At 37.9% G+C, this 23,129-nt stretch overlaps 1 protein-coding gene across 6 annotated transcripts in view; it reads right to left on the bottom strand.

The window, feature by feature from the left end:
* Positions 1-23,129, bottom strand: part of METTL25 (methyltransferase like 25) — a 163,418-nt gene that overhangs the window by 6,261 nt on the left and 134,028 nt on the right. The window contains exons 13-15 of one of the 6 annotated variants that reach the window (XR_015253457.1): positions 21,106-21,199; positions 2,005-2,108; positions 647-735 (exon numbers count right to left, since the gene is read on the bottom strand). The gene's annotated coding sequence lies outside the window, so the exon portion shown is untranslated. Of the gene's footprint in view, positions 1-646; positions 736-2,004; positions 2,112-15,089; positions 20,285-21,105; positions 21,200-23,129 lie in introns of those variants that run through there. The other 5 variants (XR_015253458.1, XR_015253459.1, XR_015253456.1 and 2 more) reach the window with 5 other exon arrangements.

Raw genomic sequence — 23,129 nt, forward strand, 5'->3', positions numbered from 1 at the left:
ATCACCCCAAAAACCTCATCATTGTTGACATTTATTGTTACTTAAAAATTATAGTTTTTAGAACTTCCACTTGACCTTGTTATTCTAGGAGTTAATAAACACATATTACTAAATTATAATTTTAAAAAGTTATTTCAGTAATGATCTCAATATAATTGGTTTCCTTTGTCATATTATGTATTTTACTACGTCTTTAAAAGAGAATGCTTGAGAAGGGGCCCAAAGACATTTCCAGATTGGCAAAGGGCTCCATGGCACAGAAATGGTGTAGATTTGCCTTCTGTATTCCTATTTCACAGACCTATTACTTGGGTTGTCTCCCATTTAAAGTGTCTTTATTGCTTCAGTTTAGAATATTGCTGTATTACCAGTCCTGCCTTATTTCATCTTATATTATATAAAAGTATAATATAACATAATATTATATACTATTTCACCTTATTAAGAAAGGTTCAATAAGCCTTTATTAAACATGTGAGATTAGACAATGCTCCAGGTCAGAATCTGGAGATTCAAAGGTATATCACATGGTTCCTCCCTTTGAGGAACTTAGGTTGTACTAGGCAGATAATGAAGCAGGCATTGCAATTTACAATCTGTGTGCTCCAATGAGCACACATGGGAGTGACCTAGATGATGTTCTTACCCTTCACTTGGGTGGCGGTGGAGGTGTGGGCAGAATATCAGCAAATGTTTCCCACAGGAATTGACACACACATTATTCTCTGAGGAAACCTGGAGAATAAGAAAGCAGGAACTAGAATGTGAAGAGACTATTTCACACAGGAAATGTGAGCAAGCATCCAGCTCAACTCTGCCTGGAGCCCTGGGACAGAACAGCCAACGGAAGAATTATGCATTGCCTACCCTTTTCTCCCTTAGGATGTGTCAAGGAAGACAATCATTTTCACAATGTAGAAGCCAAAGCAGCTTCCCACTCTTGATTGGAATATTCAGCTTGTGTGTCTATTTGACAGGCAAAAGTTCTTTCTCTCAGGTCCTTTTCCCCCCAGAAGCTGTCAAATGCTGAGCCCTTGGCCAATGGAGCCCTTTTTGCAAGGACCCCTCCCTATTTCCTGTGCTTTCTACAGTGTGTCCTCCCCAGGCTGTCTTAGTGTGCCTCCCAAGTTTTAGCCAGTTTCCTTCAGTCCTAGACAGGTAGGTGGCACTGAGACAGAATGGGCAAAGGGTAGAGACACCTGAGACTAGACTCATAGCCCAGAGGACCCCAGTCTAGAGCAGCCAGGTCCTCTCCCATCCTGGATTGAATGAGTCATTTATTACATCTTAAACAGAGATTGTTACTAAGAGACATTCCTATTTAAACTGTCCTCAAGCATTTTCTCAAGCCAGGCAGCATCAGGGGCTGCTTAGCTAATTAGGGACTAATTGACTCTTTAGCACAGTTCTCAGCTGTGACAGAGTGTTTCCTGCCTCTTTCTGCCAGGGTACTGGGACCATTCCCTGTGATGGGCTCCATTTTCACCTTATCAGGGTCTAAATGGAGCAATTTCCAGCCTCATATCCTTGATATTCTCAAGGATAGGAATGTAGACGTAAAATCTTTATAGGTATATTTTTTTAAATGTTCATTTATTTTTGAGAGAGAGCGTGAGCAGAGGAGGGGCAGGGAAAGAGGGAGGCACAGAATCCTAGGCTCTGAGCTGTAGGCACAGAGCCTGACTTGGGGCTAGAACTCACAAACTGCAAGATCATAACCTGAGCTGAAGTTGGTGCTTAATTAACTGACTGAGCCACCCAGACGTCCCCCAAATCTTTATATTTTTGAGGGCTTCTGTTTAGTCTGGGGAAATGCTGCATTTTTCTTAGTTATCATTATGGGAACCTTTGAGAGGTTTCTGCTTCCAATTACTTGAGGTGACATTACACTTTCTGAAGAAGAGGATGGTGCACTTTCTTGCTCAGTGTAGGAGAGGTTTTTGTTTTTTCCTTGTTTGGTAGGCATTTTTAATTATGACCATAAAATTTCATGACTTCACTTACCTGGCATTAGTCTTTTCTGTCAGAGGATAGGCCAGTTTTATCCCATGGAGGATCAGTGTATTCATTTCCTCCCTTTCCTCCACAGCATCTTCTGAACATGTTCACTGCTAGGCATAGGACAAACAGTAAAAATGATATATTTTCTGCCCCTCCAGATTAAGTAGAGGAATACAAACATTTTAAAAGTAAATGTCATAAAGTCATATACATCTGGTCAGAGTATAGTTGGGACATAATAAAAAACGATAGTGATTTATATGTGGAGGCAGGATCATAAATATTGAAGGATGACTTAGGAAAAGTGTTGACTGGAAGAGAAAGGGATGTTAGCCTTCCTGGAAGAGGGATCGGTGAGAGGAGTCCAGACAGAGGCAACACTTGAGATGTTGTTGGAGTCACAAAAAGTCCGGATACCTTGAAACTGTGGTTGGATGGAGTTTGGCAGAATATTATATTGATGAAGTAACCAGGAAAAGCATCATGGAAGATTTTGATGCCATGCTAAAGAGTTTGGATTTTCCTTTAATACAATGGGAAGGCCACAGAAGAGTTACAGGCAGGGATAGGAGTTTAAACACCAAGAAAACCAGGAGGGCAGTTATGAGGCCCTGAACTTAGTAGCAGCGGGACTGGAGAGGAGAAGCAGTTAGAGAAGTAGAAGAGGATGCATGAAAATGACTTAATGTCCAAATGGATTGGAAGGAGAGAGAAGTCTAGGGTGATTTTGGTTTTCAGCTGCAAGTTTCCTTCACTGAAAAGCAGTATCAGAGGAAAAGTGGGTTTGACAGGAAAGTTTTAATTTTAGACATGTTGATTTTGAGGTGGGGAACGGCAATGTCCATTAGGCAGTTGGGTAAACGTGGCCAAAAGCTCAGGAGAGAGATTCAGGAGAGAGAGCTAGCCTAGAAATTAAGATCTGAGTGAGCATCATCAGATACAAGCAGTTTTGGAAGCCATAACCATGTTTCTTTGAAAGTGTGTAGATTGAAAAAGGTCCAAGGTCAGAGTCCTCAAAGGGAAAACAACAACAACAACAACAACAAAAAACCCCTAATACTTAAAGAACAAATAGAGAATAGTCTTCAAAGAATGGGGGAGAGAATAAATAGTGGAAGGAGAAAACTCTAGAGAAGCTGTTGGTTTCCAGGAAGGAAGGTCTTGGAGGTCAGAAGTTCCCTCCACCTCCCTGAATCTTACAGCTCATTACTCTCTGTATTGGCTTTATCTCTTCTCTCTCAGGATCTTTTCCTCTGCTCATTCATAGTTTCTAACTCTTATAATTTTGGCCTCACGTGGTCAAACATTGCCTCCAGAATCTCTTTATACATCATGACCTATTAGCTCCTATGCCAAAATGCCAAAGTGTTTTTTATTTCACCTTCCTGAGAAAAAGAGAATCTGATAGGTCTGACCCTTCTTTTTCAGCCAGGTCACATCAGGGATCTAAGCTGCCTTGACCAGGTGTGTACTCCCACTCCTATCGCCTGTGGTCTTTGATATAAAATACGGCTGCCCAGTCTCACCCCTTCGGCTGAAGATATGGGGTGATGAGTAAAAAAAAAAAATGTCAGGTTGAATGACATCTGTAGTTTAAGAAAGTTTAAATAAAGGTGGTAGTTTTCCACAATGGCAGATACCAAAGCATGATCAAGAAAGAATCCTTTGATGGGGTAACTTGGTGGCTTAGTCAGTTGGGCAACTGACTCTGGCTCAGGTCACGATCTCACGGTTCGTGGGTTTGAGCCCTGTGTCTGGCTCTGTGCTGACAGTTTGGTCAGAACTTAGAGCCTGCTTCAGATTCTGTGTCTCCTTCTCTCTCTGCCCCTCCCGCTTGTGCTCTGTCTCTGTCTCTCAAAGATAAATAAATGTCAAAAAAAAAAAAAAGAGTCCTTTGGATCTGATGATATGGATGCCAGCTAGGCACTGGCCAGTTGCTGGGATGGTGGAGAGGCCTCTGGCTGCTGTGAGTTGGTAATAAATGAAGGCATAACGTGGAGACATGGAGTTGTGGCTTCCCATCAACAAGGATCTTAACCTCAAACTTTGTAATATAAAGGCAAGGAAGGGGAGGGTGATGATATTGATACAAGACACAGAGTCTAGTGGTAGTTGTCCTTGTTTTCCTCTTCTCAAACATATATTTTATTGTTTTAGGTATTTGCCCTTGTTCTGGAGTAGAACAGTGGGTCTGGATTTATGGGCACAGAGAAAAGAACTACCCTTAGAAAAAGAAAGGATCTCTTTATTTTTTGTTATTTTTATTTTAGAAAATAATCTCTATTTTTTTTAATTTTTTAATCTTTATTTATTTTAGAGACAGAGCACAAGCAGGGGAGAGGCAGAGAGAGGAGGAGACACAGAATCCAAAGCAGGCTCCAGGCTCTGAGCTGTCAGCATGGAGCCGGACATGGGGCTCGAACCCATGAAGATCACGAGAACTCACGAGATCATGACCTGAGCTGAAGTCAGTTGTTTACTAAATGAGCCACCCAGGCGCCCCTAGAACAGATCTCTTTAAATTTTTTTTTAATGTTTATTCATTTTTGAGAGACAGAGAGAGACAGAGAGTGAGCGGGGGAGGGGCAGAGAGAAAGAGTGGAAGACACAGCTTCCAGGCTCTGAGCTGTCAGCACAGAGCCTGATACGAGGCTTGAGCTCACAAGCTGTGAGATCATGACCTGAGCCAAAGTCAGATACCCAACTGACTGAACCACCCAGACACCCCTAGAAAGGATCTCTTTAAATGAGACTGTGGGAAGAAGGGCAGGAGAAGCATTGTGGGTGATTTGTAGGAAATGTAAAAGTTTGGCAAAGGGCATTGAAGTCTACTCTGCAAAGTCTCTGTGTTTTCACTCCTGCTCATCTCATGTCCTCCCTATGAGGTAATTGATAATCTAATGTTCCTGCAGATACTGAGATCTCCCTAAGGGATCCCACAGAAAATCAAAGGTAGGGTAACTGTCCTAGTCCTTTTAAGACTGAGTAGGCTCTGCTGTTGAGTGCAGCTCACCAGGGAAAGACAGGCTACTGGCAGACCTGCTTCACAGCACAGCTTGTCCTGGAATGATCCGTGATGTTGTTTACTGGGGTTTCTGCCAGCTCTGCCAGCAGGCTGGGGCAGTCCACCCAGTCCACCCAGTCACCTAGCCGTGACTATGGTGACAGGGCCACTTAAAAGATATCTTAGAAATCATCAACTCAAACTCATAACATAAATAAGGGAACAGACATGGAGAGGTGAAGTGACTTGCACAGGGTCATATACCTTGTGCCAAAACCAAGAACAGAACAGGCTTTCTAATTCAAGGCCCAATGTTATTTACTTATTAAAAAAAATTTTTTTTAGTCTAATCATTCTCCTACTGTTTTTTTTTTTTTTTTTTTTTTTTTAACATCCTGCCTATATCCATTATATTCTCATAACCAGGGTCTTGCCTTTGAGTTAGAATGACAAGCCCGTATCCAAATCTGTCAGATTCCGGTCTGCATTGGGTTATCCTGGCATAAGACCTCTACTGGGCAATCAGAACATAGGATCTAAAGCAAACCTTATTTATCCAACACGGCCTTTATACACTTCTTAACTAAATGAATAAACCCTTGTAGTGGCTAAAAGTTTATAGTCATGAGATTCCTCCCTGTCCCTGGAGAAAGGGAACAGGAATATAATGAAACAGTACTGATCTTGGGGGTCAGGAAACCTGGGTCACCTTGGGGAAATCATTTACATGTCTTTGAATTCCACTGTAGAGTGGGGATGTTTTATTTACAATGATACAGGTATGCTAATATACTGTGGAAACTTAGAGGAAGGAAAAATTAAGCCTGCTAAAGTCACTTGGGGGAAGAGCGCCAAAGAAAGTGACATTTGAGATGGGTCGTGAAATGTGAGTACAGCTCACTTGACATGAGGTAATTAGCATACACAGAAAGTCACCATCAGAGGCCTCTTTTGGCCTTTGTTTGAATTGCCAAAAACTTGGAACTACATGCCTTCACCTTGTCACCTGGACAAGACCCATGTACCTCCAATCAGCTAGTCCCATCATGCTCTTACATCTATACTGCTGTGTTCTTCCTCCTTCCCACTCATTCTCCCACCATTGCTGTCGTTTTCTATTGAGGCCTTCTGGAAATCCTTCTTTAGAGAAAACCAACTACCCTATGCCATCTTTTTCACCATATACCACTTTCCCCTAAGCTTATTAACATTTATCTATTGTCAATTGATGTTATTTTCCTAGATAAATTCTCTGAATAAATTTTTCCCCACCAGTACTCTTCTCTCTCTAGATATTCTTCCTCAGTAACCACTGGAATGCTCAACTTAGACAACCATGTATGGATCTTGAGCTCTAACTTTCCTATGGGTTCTAGATTGTATATTGGCTATATGTATCCTTTGGGTGTTGCACAGACATAGCATATCCAGAATTGAATAATAATCATCTTAATTCTCAGGCAACCCTAGACTTTCTTCCCTAGTAAATGGCTGTACTACTCAGCTAGCCACCCAAACTAGAAATCTGGGGGGAGGTAAAGGGTGAGTATCCTAGACTTCATTCTCTCCCTCACCTAAAATACACAATGAGTAACCAAGTCATGATAATTTTACCTCATTGAATTACTATTATTTTCTATTCCATTTCTACTTTCTGCCTTAATTCAGGCATTATCGGTTTTCATTTAGGTTTCTGAAATGGGCTCCTAACTGCTGTCCCAGCCTTTAGCCTGATTCTACTTCAATCTATCCTCTAGTCTATAACTAGAGTGGTTTTTCTAAAATAGAAATATCATCATATCACTCTCTTCTTAAACTCCCTCAATGAATCCTTATGCCGTGAGAGGAAATGTACCTCTTTAGCCTGGCATTCAAGGTCTTCTATATCTAGGATCCTGTCACCCTCTTTGGTCTTATCTCCATACTCACCATTCACATTGATCTACTTTCAGGCCCCTATGGAGTCATGCTGTCTCATGTTTTTGAAATAATTATTGCTAATCGTTATTGAAAGGGTACTATTTATAAAGATCGCTATTAATTGATCTATTCCTTCTCACAACTCCAAGTGGTCAGTTACTGTTTTTCCCCCAGTTGACAGATGGAAAAAAATGAGGCACAAATCAGTTAAGCACCCTAACCAAGGTCACAGCTAGTGAGGGACACAACTAGAATTTGAACTCAGTCTCTCTCTAGAATCCATTCTTTTAACTACTATATAGAGCACTACCACACTGCCCCTACTTCGGGAAGACCTTTCTTTTTTTACTTTGCTTACCTCACACTTACTCCTCATTCATTTAAAAAAAATTTTTTTTAACGTTTATTCATTTTTGAGACAGAGAGAGACAGAGCATGAACGGGGGAGGGGCAGAGAGAGAGGGAGACACGGAATCAGAAACAGGCTCCAGGCTCTGAGCCATCAGCCCAGAGCCCGACGCGGGGCTCGGACTCACGGACCGCGAGATGGTGACCTGAGCTGAAGTCAGACGCTTAACCGACTGCGCCACCCAGGCGCCACACTCCTCATTCATTTAATCTGGCTTCTCCTCCCATCAAAATGATGAAAAATCTCTCACAAAAAATATCAATGAACTCCAAAGGGAATTTTTCCATTCTCTTTTTACTTGATCTCTCAAAATTCAGCCATTGGTCACTCCATAGGTCCTGAAATATCTTCTGTGGTTCATGTGATGATATATTCTTCGTCTGATTTATCTCTGAATATGCTTTCTTAGCCTCCTTTGTTGCTCATTCTTTATAGAATCTTCATACTGGGGTCATTAAAACTCAGTCCTAGCTTCCCCATATTTTTCTCCCTGTGCTGTTTGCACTGAGTAGTCTCATCCATGTCCTAGCTTTAATTTCCATCTATATGTTGATGACTTCTTATATTCATGCTTCTCTTTGTTCTCTACAGACCCTTACAGACCAATGCTTCTTTAACACTGCCTGAACTTCTCAAATTACTCTATACTCAATATATTCAAAATGGAATTGTCAGTTTTCTCCCAAATATTACTCTTCAGTGTACCTTAGCACCACCTTTCATCTAGTCAGATGGTCTAGACAACTGTTACAGCCCATCAACCAAAGAGCATAGGAAAAAAACCTGTAGTCCAAGTTAGATTTATTTCACTTACTGCAGCCAAGGGAATACACGCCAGAGGAATTGTAGGTTGACTCTGTAGAGTTTTTAGGAGCTTCTTATAGGATTTAGGCCTGTATTGTATGGTTATAGACAGGATTGAAAACCACGGGGTCCAGTTTTGAATTGGAGGTTGTAAAAAAAGCTAGGGAAATTCAATTACTGGTTTTGCTTTTTTTTTTTTTTTTTTAAATTGGGGGCAGGATCATTAAAGTGGGCTGAGGGTGGTCACTGATGAAGAAGTAGCTGTTAGTTACGTATGAGAAGAGAGGTGTTTGAGAAGGGCCTTGTCTCTTGTTCTAGACATGCCACTGAGTGAATATTGTCCATAATTGTCATTTATTTTATATTTTAGCATCTCCGAGTTTTAGCTAGATAATTTTGGGGAAAGTGAATTGAACTCTCAGCTTTAATTTTCCAGTATAAAACATAAAGGAATTATCTATTATTCTTTCAAATAGAAAATTCAAAATTACCTTACATATAATTTTAGTTGCACACCTATTTTCCTTCACTTTAATACTGAACATTTTCTAAGAAAAAACCCCATATATTATGCTAGCCATTTACAAAAAGAGTTCCATCTGATTGGCAGACTATGATACCTACCCACTGAGAGGCAGAGCAACCAAAAGATCATCAATTGCTTGAGGTCTACAGGGTTATGCATCCACCAATATCTTACTCTACTCAAGAGGAAATGAAAAAATGGAAGACCAACACAGAAGACCCTCAAGTGATCAAACGGTAAGACAGTAGCTGCAGTGATTAAGAGGTTAGAGTCACAAGCCAGAATGCCTGGATTTGAATCCTGACTTCACCATACCATGGCTTTCTTCCTGCCTCCTCCTACATGGAGCAAGTGGCTTGACCTCTGTTTCTGAATTTCGTCTTTAGTAAAGCAGCAGAAATAATATAGTCCCTTCCTCTTAGGATTATTGTGAGGACTGAATAAGTTAATAAAGTGCTTAGAACAGCACCTAGTGTGACACAGGCACTCAATAAATATTTACTTGGCATTATTATTATAACCCATCATGTCGTTTTGGAGTTTAAAAAACCTTTTAAAAATTGAGTAGTTGCCAAGGACACTCTGTATGAATGGTATGTACGTGTGTAAGAGAAATATAATGTTGGAGTCACCTCCAAAATTTTTTAAACAGATCTGGCCACTCAAGAAGACTCCTTCACAGAGAGCTGCTCAGATGCCAGCACATTTGAGAATAGTGAGTCTGGAATTATGTTAACATATTGGAACCTTCCATGGAGACTGGGATGGTGAAAGAGCAATTTGAATAGTAGACTTTCAAAACTGTCAAAGAAATTGATGATGTATTCCTGCTTGCCAGGAAGGGGCTTATGCAACACCTTTGGACTGAATATGAGGCCAATAAAAATGGAACTTCTGGGGAGATTCAATGAAATCTATAACTGAAGTGGCCCCATTCTTCTCTTCCTGTCAAGGTGGCCATTTTGACATCTATTAACTAATACATGTAAGTGGGGTAAATATTTTTTTGATTACGACATCTGTTTAAGTTAGCCTTATGTGTCTAGTCATACTTTCAGTTAAACTATATGCTGTTAGCATTTACTAGATTAGAATTGTTTTTTGGGGGCATAGAAAAAGTTTGCAACAAACATTAAATTATAGGTTATTTTTTATAATCATATGGAGTATATAAAAAAGTTCTTTGCATTTATTTTTACATTTTGTGACTGGCCATTTGGGCATTTTTGGAGCGTATGTTTGAATTAAGTTTATTGGCACATTTATATAGAAGACTTGTTATCTCAATTGATTTCTGTCAAGTCATTAGTAGATTGCCTACATTTCCTTGTAGTTTATGTAAAAATATATAGGCTGAAACTATTCAAGAAGTTAGAAACAACCTAAAGGTCTAACAATAAAATAATGGGTAAACAGAATATATCTCATTAGGATGGACTTTTATGAAGTCATTAAAATGCTCATTTGAAGGCAGTGTAGAGTCATGGGAAAATGTTTCCTATATAATATTAAGTAAAAGAGGCAAAATACAGAAGGCTATGTTGACTGTTAAGGCAAATACAAACAATGCATGCATTTGTACCAACCGAAAATAACTACTTGCTAGTGGGAATATAAGTAATTTAAATGTATTTCTTCACTTTTTTTTTTAACAAAAAAAGAAAATGTAAAGAGCTTCACATGGCATGACCAAATTATTCAAGGGCCAAATTCCTCACTCATTTTTCATGGATTTGTAAAAATGACAGCTTGTATGTTAAGGAGATTTGAACTTCAGCCCAAGAACCTGACTTGTTTGCCTCGATAGATTTACTGTATCTTGACTTTCTTCATAAATTCTGTGCAAATTCCAATGCCAGGTGGTTTGCTATCTTTATTAATATGAAAAGATCTCATGGGTGAAAAGATACCATAATCAGAGATAAACAGGAGAAGCACAGCATATGGTGTAGAAAGTCCACCAAAAGATATGAAGGCCTTTTGAAAAGTTGTTCATAATTGCTATATATATTTTTTAGAAGTTAGAGTTTTCTGGGAGATATCTAGATAATACAGAACATTTTCACATTATTAAAATTTACTTCCACATTAAATCCTTTACATTATAATTAAAAAATATTGCCATAGTCAATTGTGAGAAATGGTTGGGAAAAAAACCCACCATTCAAACCCAAAATTTATTAACAAGTCCTCTTGGAGTAATGCCTGTTAAATAAAGAATGTCAGCTGAAGGTAGAGGGGGTTTGTGAGATTCTGGTTTCCCTTGCATTTATTCCTTGGCAGTGACTGAAGAAGGGGGGATCTAACCTTCTTAGATACAGACTTCTTGAGCATAAGCCAAGATGTTGGTCCATTTAGGGTGAAGCTGTTGCATACCCTTAGGATTTGCATGCTCCCCAACCTGGGAATGGAATGCAGCAGACACTAACAAAGCCTGGCAGGGTCTTCCATATTCTTGGGCATAAAACCATCCCAGAAGAACCATTTTAAGACTGACTTCTCAAATGTGAAACACTTGGGAATCTCCTTAAAATACCCATTCTAATTGAGTAGGTTTGGGATAGGGACTGAGGTCCTGCATTTTAACAAGCTGCCAGGTGATGTTGATGCCGTTGGTCCATGGATTGTATTTTTGAGTAGTAAGCTCTAAACTCAGTTTACTTGAGAAAAATAAGTGATGCGGGACATTTCCTGCTTAATCTTTGCTTCCCATATATTATCTGTAACTGGAAACTAATCCTTGGACAAGGAAGTATGCCATTGGAGTGGACTCCAATTTTTATCACTCCAGTGTCCAGAAACAGAAGTATTGGTAGCTAAGAAATACATCATGTACCTCTTATGTTGAAGTCTTATGCATTGTTCTGTGCTCACCAGCTTTTGGAATGTTATGCCTTAACATTATGATGTGCAGACATCTGTATGGTTGACTACTTTTGAAATTTTGCTTTGGAATTTTCAAAGTTATTTATAAAAGATGTCTTTATAAAACCCCTTCTCTGGGTGACTCAGTCAGTTGAGCGTCCAACTCTTGATTTAGGCTCAGGTCATGATCTCATGGTTTGTAAGTTTGAGCTCTGCATCTGGCTCTGCACTGCTAGTGCGGAGCCTGCTTGTGATTCTTTCTCTCATCTTTGTCTATCCTTCCTCTGTTGCTCTGTCTCCAAAATAAAAAAAAAAAAGAAACATTAGACTGAGGAATTAAGATGGCGGAGAAGTACGGGGACTGGGATTTCCCTCGTCCCTCAAACACAGCTGTATTGAGATCAGAATACTGAGTGTTCCAAACCCAGGAAATCCATTTGTGGAGTGACAGAAAAATCTCCACAGGCGGATGGAGACAGCTTGGTGGGACAGAGGTACATGAATGCAAACTGGGAGAGGTAAAATATCATGGGCACAGAGGGGAGGGATCCCCTTCTGTAGAGAGACAAAAGGGAGAGAAAGAAAAGCTGTAGATTGTGGTATTTTGTTAAGATCAGATAAAAACCTCTCTGGACCATGGACTGGGGAATGAGAAATATGGAGAGTGCCAGTCTTTACTTTGTAAACAGCCTTAGCAGTGGAAGATCGGAGTCTTTTCTTTTTTCTTTTCTCTTCTCTTTTTTTCTTTCCTTTCCTTTCTTTCATTTTTTAAATGCTTATTTATTTTGGAGAGAGAAAGAGAGACAGAGAAAGAACGAGTGGGGGAGGGGAAAAGAGAGAAGGGGACAGAGGATCTGAAGCAGGCTCTGCACTGACAGCCCAATGTAGGGTTTGAACTCACAAAATGTGAGATCATGACTTGAACCGAAGTCAGACACTTAACTAACTGAGCCACCCAGGTGCCCACTAAAGATCAGAGTTTTCAAAAAAGTGTGATTTTCTCCAAACTGGGGGTGGTGGTAGGCACACACCTGGTGGGGAGGGGAGCCAGCCCTGGGGCTCATGGTGATCTCAGGGGCGCACTGGAAGAGAATAGTCCCCTTCCTTGAGTACTGTGGGTAAAGGGTATATTGCTTCCCAAGGATAAAAGACCCTACAGGTGCCAGCCATATCAGCAGGGTAGAGTGGTGCTACCCCAGAACTGGGTCCATGTGGTTCAGGATCCTTTAAGACGTCAGGTTTTGAATTCTAGCTCAGTGCCTAGGAGGCGTGGGAGACTGTGGAGCAAGGCAAGCTGACTGCTTGTGCTACTCTGTAAAGGCTGCCTGAACAGCATAGTCTGAGACACTTGGTCCAGGGAGAAGAGACTGAGATGTCCCCATATATCTCCCCATCACCAACATGGTGGAGAGTCCGCAAACAAGATAGCAGCCCCCAGTGGAGGTGGGACCTACTTACACCAAACCCTGCCCCTCCATGCCTGGCAACTGCTTATCTACTACAGCAGGACTGACACTATAAGAACCAGAGGGCCTCTCCTCCAGACCAGCACAGCCACAGGTCCCAGGCACCAACAGACAACTGTCCTGTGGTTTTGTATATTAGTCTGTTGCTCTTTTTTTTCTTCCTCTCTCTTCTCTTTTCTTTCCTTCTCTTTTATTTTTCTACATTCTTCTTTTTTTTCCTTCAGAAAAAAAGTTTCTGATTTGATTTTTGGTCAATTCTTATTATGTATATATGTATTAATATATACATTTATATATATATTAATTTCCTTTCATTCTCTGTTTAATCAGGCATTTTTACTTTATTCTTTTTATACCTTTTCTACATTTTCTTCTTTGTTTTCCTTTCTCCCTCTCTGGATTAAGCCTTATAGTTTCTTTGATTCTTTGCTTGGTCTTTTTTTCATCCCTTTCATTTTCCTCTTTCTTTGGGATCAGGTCCCCTGCCCTTTCCTTTCTTCTGGGGTTACTTCAATGAACAAATGAAAGTACACCTGGTGGAAGGTATAAATAATTCACCACCACAAGTAAGGAGGAGCTTTGTAGAAGACTGACCAGTGGATAGAGCAGCCAAATACGCAAGAACAGAGTGCACACAACACACTCCAAAATCACTTCCTGAAGTGCCAGGCCCTAGACAGTGTATGACCCCTTTTTAATATAGTAGTTTTTGCAGGTGCAGGACACATAACAAGCTATTAAAACACATCAAAGACAGAAACCTAGGCAAAATGATGAAATAGAAGAATTCTCCTCAAAAGAAATTCCAGGAAGAAATGACAGCCAGAGAATTGCTCAAAACAGATATAAACAATATATCTGAACAAGAATTTAGAATAACAGTCATAAGACTAATAGCTGGGATTGAAAAAAAGCATAGAAGACGCAGAGAATATATTGCTGTAGAGATCAAAGACCTAGCAAACAGTCATGATGAATTAAGAAATGCTATAAATGAGATGCAAAATAAACTAGATGCAGTGACAGCGAGGATGAAAGAAGCAGAGGAGAGACTAGGTGAAATACATGGATAAAATTATGGAAAATGATGAAGCTGAAACAAAGAGGGAAAGGAAATTACTAGACCACAAGGGTCTAAGTGATTCAATGAAATGAAATAATATTGGTTATCACAGGAGTTCCAGAAAAAAGAAGAAGAGAGAGAAAGCTGCAGAAGGTTTATTTGAACAAATTAGAGCTGAGAACTTCCCTAATCTGGGGAAGGAAACAGGAATCCAAGTCCAAGAGGCACAGAGAACTCCCTTCAAAATCAACAAAAACAGGTCAACACCATGATATATCATAGTAAAAGTGGCAAAATACAAAGATAAAGAGAGAATTCTGAAAGCAGCTAGGGACAAATGGGCCTTAACCTACAAGAGTAGACTCAGAAGGGTGGTAGGAGATCTGTCCACTGAAACTTGGCAGGACAGAAGGGAGAGACAGGAAATATTCAATGTGCTGAATAGGAAAAATATGCAGCCAAGAATCCTTTATCCAGAAAGGCTGTCATTAAGAATAGGAGGAGAGATAAAGGCTTTCCCAAACAAAAACTAAAGGAGTTCATGACCACTAAACCAGCCCTGCAGGAGATTCTAAGGGGGACTCTGTGAGTAGAGGGCAGCAAAGACTACAAAGGACCAGAGTCACCACCATAGGCACGAAACCTACAGATAACACAATGACACTAAATCCATATCTTTCAATAATCACTCTGAATATAAATGGATTAAATGCCCCAATCAATAGACATAGGGTATCAGAATGGATAAAAAACCCAAGTTCCATCTATATGCTGTTTACAAGAGATTCATTTTATTTTTTATTTTTTTTTTTTTTAATTTTTTTTCAACATTTATTTATTTTTGGGACAGAGAGAGACAGAGCATGAATGGGGGAGGGGCAGAGAGAGGGAGACACAGAATCGGAAACAGGCTCCAGGCTCTGAGCCATCAGCCCAGAGCCTGACGCGGGGCTCGAACTCACGGACCGCGAGATCGTGACCTGGCTGAAGTCGGACGCTTAACCGACTGCGCCACCCAGGCGCCCCAAGAGATTCATTTAAGACCTGAGAACCCTTTCAGATTGAAAGCGAGGGAATGGAGAACCATCTATCATGCTTCTGGAAACCAAAAGAAAGCTGGAATACCATACTTACATCAAACTAGATTTTAAACTAAAGGTTTTAACAAGAGATGGAGAAGGGCATTATATCATAATTATGGGGTCTATCCATCAAGAAGAGCGAAAAATTATAAATGTTTATGACTCCAATGCGAAACACCCAAATATATAAATCAATTAATCACAAACAAATAAATGTATAGATAATAATACTGTGATTTTAGGGGGTTTAATACTCCACTTACAACTATGGACAGATCATCTAGGTAGAAAATCAATAAGGAAACATCTCTGAATGACACATTGGACCAGATGGACTTAACAGATATATTCAGAACTTTTCATCCAAAAGCAGCAGAATACATATTCTTCTTGCATGCACATGGAACATTCTCCAAAACAGATCACATACTGGGTCACAAAACAGTCCTCAACAAATGTAAAAGGAATGAGATCATACCATGCATATTTTCAGATCACAACTCTATGGAACTTGAAATCAATCAGAAGAAAAAAATTGGAAAGCCCACAAATGCATGGAGGTTAAAGAACATCCTACTAAAGAATGAATGGGTCAACTAGGAAATATAAGAAGAAATTAAAAAATTTATGGAAGCAAATGAAAATTAAAACATGACAGTCCAAACCCTATGGGATGCAGCAAAGGTAGTCCTAAGAGGAAAATACATTGTAATTCAGGCCTATCTCAAGAAGCAAGAAAGGTCCCAAAACATAACCTCATATCTAAAGGAAGAAGAAAGGCAGCAGCAAAGAAAGCCCAAAGTCAGCAGAAGAGAAAAAATAAAGATTAGAGCAGAAATAAACAATATAGAATCCAAACAAACAAACAAACAAAACAAACAAACAGCATAACAGATCAATGAATCTAAGAGCTGGTTTTTTGAAAGAATAAACAAAATTAACAACCCCCTACCCAGACTTCTCAAAATAGAAACAGAAGGAAAGCTTACAGACTCATTCTATGAAGCCAGCATTACCTTGATTCCCAAACCAGACAAAGACCCCACTAAAATGGAGAATTACAGGCCAATATCCCTGATGAACACAGATGCAAAAATTCTCAACAAGATACTAGCAAATCGAATTTAACAGTATGTTAAAAGAATTATTCACCATGTCAAGTGGGATTCATTCCTGGGCTGTAGGGCTGGTTCAATGTTTGCATATCAATCAACATGATACATCACATTAAGGGAAGAAAGGATAAGAAGCATATGACCCTGTCAATAGATGCATAAAAAGCACTTGACAAAATATAGCACCCTTTCTAATAAAAACTCTCAAGAAAGTTGGGATAGAAGGAACATACCTTAACATCATAAAAGCCATACATGAAAGGTCCACAGCTAATATCATACTCAATGGGGAAAAACTGAGAGCTTTCCCTCTGAGATCGGGAACATGACAGGAATGTTCACTCTCACCACTGTTGTTTAACATAGTATTGGAAGTCCTAGCCTCAGCAATCAGACAACAAAACAAAATGAAAGGCATCCAAATTGGCAAAGAGGTCAAACTTTCACTCTTTGCAGATGACATGATATTCTACATGGAAAAACCCAAAAGATTCCACCAAAAAACTGCTAGAACTGATCCACGAATTCAGCAAAGTTGCAAGATACAAAATCAATGTACAGAAATTGGTTGCATTTCTATACACCACTAATGAAGCAACAGAAAGACATACCAAGGAATCTATCCCATTAACAATTGCACCAAGAACCATAAAATACCTAGGAATAAACCCAACCAAAGAGGTAAGAGGTCTGTATGCTGAAAACTAGAGAATCTTATGAAAGAAACTGAAGACACAAAAAAATGGAAAAACACTCCATGCTCTTAGAAAAACAAATACTATTAAAATGTTGATACTACCCAAAGCATTCTACACATTTAATGCAATCCCAATCAAAATAGCACCAGCACTCTTCACAGAGCTAGAACAAACAATCCTAAAAATTTGTATGGAACCAGAAAAGACCTCGAATAGCCAAAGTAATGTTGAAAAAGAAAACCAAAGCTGGAGGCATCACAATCCTGGACTGTAGCCTGTATCACAAAGCTGTGATCATCAAGACAGTATTGTATTGGCACAAAAACAGACACAAAGACCAATGGAATAGAATAGAGAAGCCATAAATGGACCCACAAATGTATGGCCAATTAATCTTCAACAAAGCAGGAAAGAGTATCCAATGGAAAAAAGACAGTCTGTAGCAAATGGTGCTGAGAGAACTGGACAGCAACATGCAGAAGAATGAAAAGAGACAACTTTCTTATGCTATACACAAAAATAAATTCAAAATGAATGAAAGACTGAAATGTGAGACAGGAAATGATCAAAATCCCACAGGCGAAAACAGGCAGCAACCTCTCTGACCTTGGCCTCAGAAACTTCTTACTTGACATGTCTCCAAAGGCAAGGGAAACAAAAGCAAAAATGAACTATTGGGACCTCATCAAGATAAAAAGCTTCTGCACAGCAAAGGAAACAATCAACAAAACTAAAAGATGGAATGGGAGAAGATATTTGCAAATGACATACTGGATAAAGGGTTCGTATCAAAAACCTATAGAGAAGTTACCAAACTCAACACCCCAAAAACAAATGATACAGTGAAGAAATGGGCAGAAGACATGAATAGATACTTTTCCAAAGAAGACATCCAGATGGCCAACAGAAACATGAAAAGATGCTCAACATCACTCATCATCAGGGAAATACATATCAAAACTACATTGAGATACCACCTCATATCAGTCAGAGTGGCAAAAATGAACAACTCAGGCAACAACAGATGTTGGTGAGGATGTGGAAAAAGGGAATCCCTGTTGCAATGCAAACTGGTGCAGCCACTCTGGAAAACAGTGTAGAGGTTCCTCAGAAAATTAAAAATAGAGTTACCCTACAACCCAGCAATAGCACTGCTAGGAATTTACCCAAGGATACAGCAGTGCTAATTTGAAGGGGCACAGGCACCCCGATGTTAATGGCAGCACTATCAATTATAGCCAAATTATGGAAAGAGCACAAATGTCCATTGACTGATGAACAGATAAAGAAGATATCGTATATATACACAATGGAATACTACTCAGTGATGAAAATGAATGAAATCTTGCCATTTGCAAAAATGTGGATGGACTGGAGGGTATTATACTAAGTGAAATAAGTCAGTCAGATAAAGACATATATCATATATATATGATCATATATCATGTGATTCACTCATATGTGGAATTTGAGAAACTTAACAGAAGATCATAGGGGAAGGGAAGGAAAAATAACATACAAACAGGGAGGCAAACTGTAAGAGACTCTTAAATACAGAGAACAAACTGAGGGTTGATGGGGGTGGGAAAATGGGAGATGGGCATTGAGGAGGGCACTTGTTGGGAGGAGCACTGGGTGTTGTATGTAGTGATGAATCATAGAAATCTACTCCTGAAGCCAAGACTACACTGTATGTTAACTAACTTGACAAAAAAAAAAAAAAAAAAAAAAAAAAAGACATATTAAAAACAAACAAAAAACAACCAAACAAAAACCCCTTCTCTGATTCTCTTTGTGACCCTTTTATATATGATATGTAAAATGCCAAACTATTTGGTATTTAATAATCAGCAACTGTCTTTAGGTTTTAGTAATTAAGATTTATTTTAAAGTTAAAATTAAAGTTAATGTCCTGGTCAAGAAGCTTCTTGGTTTTCATTGATCTTCCTAATTTATAGTTAACCACTATTATTAGTTTTCAATTCTTTCAAAAGTGTCCTCAGGACACAACTTTTAACACAAAGTTCTGATTATACTTATGAGACAATAAAAACTAAGTATGACATACAGTACCCAAAGTAGTAAAAATGAATACATTATTTAGAATGTCAATGGGATTCTTATTATTGAATTTTTTTTTAAACCTGTGAACAGTGAGCTGAAAGATCTCTTTAATGTGTTTCCTATGAGAACACATTTCTATGGAAAACACACCAACATTTTTTTTTTCTTTTTCTTTCTTTTTTTTTTTTTTTTTTTTTGTTTTTTGCTTTATTTGTGTAGTTTTGAATATAGTACTATACCTTAATTCCTTGGCCCACTAAAATTTGGAGACCACAGAGGTAGATGAAAGAAAAGAACAAAAGGGTAGTCTTTAAGCAGATATTGAGCATTCAAACCATTATGCTTTTAGGATAATATTAAATTCCTACAGTGAATGAGGAATGGGTGAATTATTAAGGCTTACTGCTTGCTCCTTGGGTATATACTACTGTCACTATTACTAAGGATCTATATCCCTAATGCATGCTATTTTTTTGTTGTTTGTTGTTTTGAAGATTGAAGTAAGTGTGAAAGCACCCAGCAGTTAGTTCACAGATGTTCAATAAAGTTCAGTTGGATTTTCTAAGTCTTACTTGATGAGAAACACATATCCTCTGCTCTTTGGAAAGTTATAAATATTTGTTTGGTCTTCTATTTCCTGTCTTTCAAAGATGGCACTTCTGATTTGGCCAACAAACAGATATCCTATCCTTCTTATGCATTTGCATCTTGGGGAGAGGTTAGAATCTAAAAATCAGTACATAAATGTGTATATGATGTAACTCCACTGGGCTACTATGACCTATGACCCTCAGAGGCTCTGTAGCACTTTTATTTACCTAACTAAACACAACTCTGAGACTTAGTTTTACTTTTCATAATAAAAGAATGGTAAGAAGATCTAGGTTGAATTTACTATGGTTTCATTAATCTTAAAGGTAGGAACTATGCTATTTATGGCAGCAATTTTAACGAAATCCTTTCTTCTCTAAACATCTGCAACCAATTTATTAGAATGAAAACACATTACCGATAATCTCATTAACAAACATTGATACTACAACTGTACTAAAGATCTAAAATATGAAGCATATTTTAAAAGAATTTCAAATCTATTTATTTTAAAGATAAACAACAGTATTTTCTATTAATGAGAGAAAAGTTAACCAAAAAAATAATTTACCTTTCAATAGCTTTCAGTTTTATCCTCTAGATGTTGACCCTCAAAACTTCTAAATATTATTCTTCAGTACAGTACAACCTGTGCTTTAGGGATGGTTTCTGGAACCTAGCATAAGCAGGTAATGTGAATGTAATTTTGGGCCCTTTAAAGGTACTGTTTGTACATACATAGAAAGATATTCATTATTCTATACATTAAAAGTAAACACTTCTTTGCCTTCATTTTTATTCTTAGTTCTGTCCTTTTGAGTTAGCTTAAGTAGAAATAGAGTATTTAATTTTTTCTTTGTGATTTGAAGTCTGTTCCTCATGCCTTTATTCGCAGAGGTTTACCTGCAGCTATACTGTCTACTAAGATCAGAAATATTCTGAAGTCACCAGAACACCAGAGATGTCTGTTGTTATAATCAAATGGTATCTGGAATTGTTTTATCTTTCCCTTGAAACACATTATTTGAGTGTGCTTTGCCTAATGGAAAACCATCCTTGAGACTTTTTCTTAAAGGAGTTGTAGCAGTTATTAGAAGACCGGATTCTTTCCTGAGAGTTGAGCTAAGTGGAGCATTAGTTCAACATGATTAGCTGATGCACACCAAATCCCATGCTGACCAAATGGTGAATTTGGTGCATACTTTCTCCATTTTTCTCAAATTCAACGTGTTCAATCATAACTGTCTGAGAACAAGTTAAAGGCTTTTCCTCCCCTGAGATTTAAATACATGCTACTTTGTTCTGTGCTGAAATGTGTTAACTCTCTTATTCTGGATTGTGCATTGGAAAACTCTAATAAAAACAGTATAATTTGTTTTTAAAGGACTTCTATTGACAGAACATCTGCAAACTTAATGAGGCAATCCATTGAGATAAATACATCAACTAATAAATCCCCATACATGTAGCCAGTAGCATCACTGGCCAAGTACAAACCTGGGGAGGTTTGGAGACTTCCAGTTCCTTCTGGTCACAGGTTACCAGAGCACATCTTTCACATGGCAGATTATTTCTTAAACAGTTCTCTTTCCTGAAAATAAGCCATTCTACTGACCATACTTAAAACAAACTAAAGGAACCTATAATTAAAGAGGAGAGTGGAACAGAAGTAAACAGACTAAGACAAAGTTAGTTCATAGTAAAGGATTGTGTGCTTCTGTAGATACTTTCTTTTCTTTCTTCCCCAAAGTCATTATCTAAATCTTAACTCTTCCATATGCCTCTCATATGTGTTTCAATGCATAGATTATAAACTCCTAAAAATTAGGAACTGCCATAGTCTAGTTCTATAAATCTTCTTGCCCAACGTATAGTGTCTACGATAGTCTTAGTCACACTGTTGCAAACTAACAGTGGTTGACTAAATTCTATGCCACATCCAAAAAATACTTTTATCGAGATGTAGGAAATTAATAAAAGATTAATTGCAGATTCAATTTAATAGTTGTATGATTATTAATATTTTATTTTCCTTCTTGAGGCTGTTTTGGCATATTGTGTTTCTTTGAGAAATTTTTCCATTTCATACAAATGTTCAATTTTGTTGTCAGAAATTTATTGGCAAATTTACAGGCATGTTCCCTTTTATATACCTGATATTGATTATTTGAACGTTTCATTTTTTAAATGATTAGACTTACCAGAGATGTGTAAATTTTATTAATTATTGAAGAACCAACTTTTGGAGGTGTTAATCATCTCTCCGTGTTTTTCTTCCAGAAACTACTAATTTTTTGATTTTTAGTCTCTTCCTTTTCTAATATGTGTTGAAAGCTAATGTTTTCTTATATCATGGTTTACCTCATCCCGTAAGTTTTGATGGGCAGTGTTATCATTACAATTCAATTATTTTCATTATTACTCAAATACTCTCTAATTTCCACTGTGAGTTCTTCTTTGACTCAGAAGTTATTTAGAGGTATAATTCTTAGTTTAAAGAATATGGGGATTTTCTACTTATATTTAGAACAATTTTTAAATTTTTACTTACATATATATATTTAAGTATATAATAAATTTTATAAGTATATAATAAAATTATATAATACATATATAATACATAACAAATATATATATATATATATATCTCCCACATGCCCCATGCCCAGCATGGAGCCCAACATGGGGCTTAAACTCACAACCCTGAGATCAAGACCTAAGCTGAGATCAAGAGTCAGATGCTGAACTGAGCCACCCAGGCACCCCTAAAACAATTTTTTAAGCTTAAATGCATTGTGGTCAGAAACTACATATAATATAGTTTCAATTTTTTTGAAATTTATTAAAATTTACTTCAAAGCCCAGCATATGGTCAACTTTTGTAAAATTTTCATACGTACTTGAAAAAATCATATAGTAGTTGGGAACAGTTTATAATAAACTGTTTATCCATTAGCTCAATTTTACTTCTTTCATTGTTCAAATCTTGTATCTTTTTGGTTTTGTTTGCTTTTTCCATAAGATAGAGGGAAACATGAAAATATTCCCAGCATGATTGTAGACTTGTTTCTCCCTGTAGTTAATTTTTGCCTTATATATTTTGTAATTATGGTATTAACTAAATACAAACTTACATTTTCCTGGCAAATTGAAATTCTTTTCATTATGAAGGTTACCCTTTATCTTCCAGAATATTTTTGCCTGAGATTAACTAAAAATCTACTTTGATATTGATAAATATCCTTCCTTTTGATGAGTAATTGCAAATATGCCTTTTCCTTCCTATTACTTTTGAATTTTTTATACCCCTGTTTTAGATGTTTTTTCTAACCAGCAACTTATTGGGCTCTATTTTTCCAATTAGTCATCTTTGTTTTATAATTGAAGCATTTAATGTACATTTAATGGAAGTACTGACATATCTAGGTTTGAGTCTACTATCCTATACTATTTGCTTTACATATGTTTATGTACCAGGAATTAATTGCTTTACGTTGAGAACTACAACCATGTGCATTAAT

The sequence above is a fragment of the Puma concolor genome, chromosome B4, assembly GCF_028749965.1.
Source record: "Puma concolor isolate L17-30 chromosome B4, mPumCon1.1.hap2, whole genome shotgun sequence".
Taxonomy (NCBI): Eukaryota; Metazoa; Chordata; class Mammalia; order Carnivora; family Felidae; genus Puma; species Puma concolor.